The following is a 2358-nucleotide window of genomic DNA, read 5'->3' on the forward strand; positions in this document are numbered from 1 at the left end:
ATCCCTTTCTTTGTCTTCATCCTCCCTGAACAGAATAAGTAAGGCCCCCGTTTTTTTCTAATAAAAAAAAGAAAGGGCGAACGTTTGAAAGTGGCGAAGGCCTATGATATAGTAATAAAGAAAGTACGTTAAGGTTAGAAGTAAGGTCAGCTGGTTAAGGAAAGCTCAGGTTATGAAATCGCTTAGCCATTAATTAAGTAGTAGTGAGGCGTCGGTACGGAGCCTTCCACTGTGGACCGAGACTACGCAAAGGTAGAACACCATAGAAACTTCGCTGACTTTATAATAAACCTTGATTTCGCTACGCTCAATAAGAACCCGGAATAGCGGAAATCGGTTCGTGTTCCGCTTCCAAACAAAGTCAGTCGTCTTTGCCCAAGTGTGAACTGCGGACGACTCTCCATTGGTTCCATTCCTTCTAACTTGACTTCTGGGTCAACCCAACCCGAATGGTAAGAAGAGGGTCAGCCAACCAAACAGCGGTCCACTTTGTACATTTGCTGAGGCAGACCAATCGGGCATTTTAGAAAAGGGAAGGGAACTTTTATCACCGAAGGAGGCTGTAGAAATGAAGGAGGCGGGAAGCTACCGCTTCTAGAATGCAAGCTTATCCTTTATAAGGTACGCTAGAAAAAAAAGGTTTATGGATGAAGTAACGGAGGACAAATGATACGTTGCGGAACGGAAAAGTCGTTACCTTTGAATGAAAAGTAGCGAGACTTGCACAGGGGGGAGGGCAGCTTCTCGACAGCTTCGCGTCCCGCGCTCTTTCTGGCGACTAGCTCTAGTGGGGCCTGGTAAGCAAGTACTTCAGCATCGGTAAAATCCATAAAAAAGGAAAATGGTGGGGAAGGAGGCCCACTCAATGGAAAGGGGGAATCGCCGTTCACAGCCGCTCCTCTACAACAAACTACCTTTCGCCCAACATGATCACGAACGAAGACAGAGAATTGCGTAGATAGAAGGACGAAACCAACCCACTTGTCCTGATCGGAACGATTGAAGAAAGAAAGAGAAGGCCCCTTTCGCCCAGGGGGCATCGTCGGAGAACAATGTCGGGGACAGGGTGAGAACCTTCCGTTGGTTACGCCCTTTAAGTATTGGTTCTTTCTTAGCTTAGATAGATATGGAGATAGATCCAGATAGAGATCTATATCTTTCTATCTATCGATAGATAGAAAGATAGATATATTGAGAAATGGATATGGATCTGGTTTCAAGATCTATGAACAAGAGAGATCCCTAAATATCCATTTGATAAAAGTCAACAATGGGGCGGAGCCGGCTGAAGGAAGGGCGTTAGAGCTTACTAATAATATAGGGTTTCTTTCATCTTTCAGCTTGATTGGAATCGATTCTATGATTGAATAGCAGAAGTGCTACTTAGTAGTAGAAACTCGGAGAGACAGACAGAGAGGGGACTCAATCATACCTGCTAACTCCTAGGATGATAAGTAGGTCCTTTGTTTTTGACAGGAATAGTTCCAGCCTTTGTAGCCCCTCGGGAGAGTGAGTCTACTTAGCGAACTGGCAGGACGCGGAGATCGATTGATCAATACGAATCTCGAGAGTGGATGGTTGCTCCGTTATATGCATGCGCCCCCTTGTCCCGGAGGCTCTCCGGCCGAGGAGGGGCTTGCTATCGTAACCCTTTCTCCCAGTGTATGTGAAAAAGAGTGACGAACCTTTTTTTGTTCGGTCATAGGTTGGTGTCCAAAGAACGAGAGTCGGCTTCCTTAACTTTAGTCCTTTGTTCCTCAGTAGCTCAGTGGTAGAGCGGTCGGCTGTTAACTGACTGGTCGTAGGTTCAAATCCTACTTGGGGAGAATTTTGAGTTCTTGCTTTTCTGACCTAGCGACCAATGTAATTTGTAGCCTTCCCCTTTGTTTCTAAACTAGCAGAATCGTGGGACATCCAAAGTGGGAAGTTTCTTGTTGGTTTTTTTCTATTTCTTACTCCCTAAGAATTTTTCTTGGAACTTGGTTCGTTCAATTCTTAGGGAGAAGAAGGATCCACTGGGAAGATTTGAGTAGTATCTTCATTAGCCGGAAGGAATTTGTCTCCACTAGCGTCATTCGAAGAACGAACAAAAGGGGGGTTACTGTTTAGGTAGGATAGATGGATGTAGTCCAATGGCTAAAGCTCTGCCTGCTTCTTGTGGACTGAACTCTCTTTAGGTTCCGAGTTGTTTTTGGGTAGGATGGTCGAATTTTTCTTCGCCACTAGTGGCAACGAAGTTCTTGGTAATTAACAAGGGGAAGGAAGATCTCCACTCATTTCATCCATTCAGTGCCTGCGGTGAGGCGCAACCCACAACAAACAAAGGGGAAAGTTTGCTTGCTGTAGCCCTTTTTTTGT

General features: G+C 45.3%; 1 non-coding gene across 1 annotated transcript; it reads left to right on the forward strand.

Moving 5' to 3' along the window:
- Positions 1 to 1754: 1754 nt before the first annotated feature.
- On the forward strand, positions 1755 to 1826 carry TRNAN-GUU (transfer RNA asparagine (anticodon GUU)). Its single transcript has one exon. It is a non-coding gene; the product is annotated as a tRNA-Asn (tRNA).
- The last annotated feature ends 532 nt before the right edge of the window (positions 1827 to 2358 follow it).

The sequence above is a fragment of the Arachis hypogaea genome, unplaced genomic scaffold, assembly GCF_003086295.3.
Source record: "Arachis hypogaea cultivar Tifrunner unplaced genomic scaffold, arahy.Tifrunner.gnm2.J5K5 arahy.Tifrunner.gnm2.scaffold_22, whole genome shotgun sequence".
In the NCBI taxonomy this organism is placed as follows: Eukaryota; Viridiplantae; Streptophyta; class Magnoliopsida; order Fabales; family Fabaceae; genus Arachis; species Arachis hypogaea.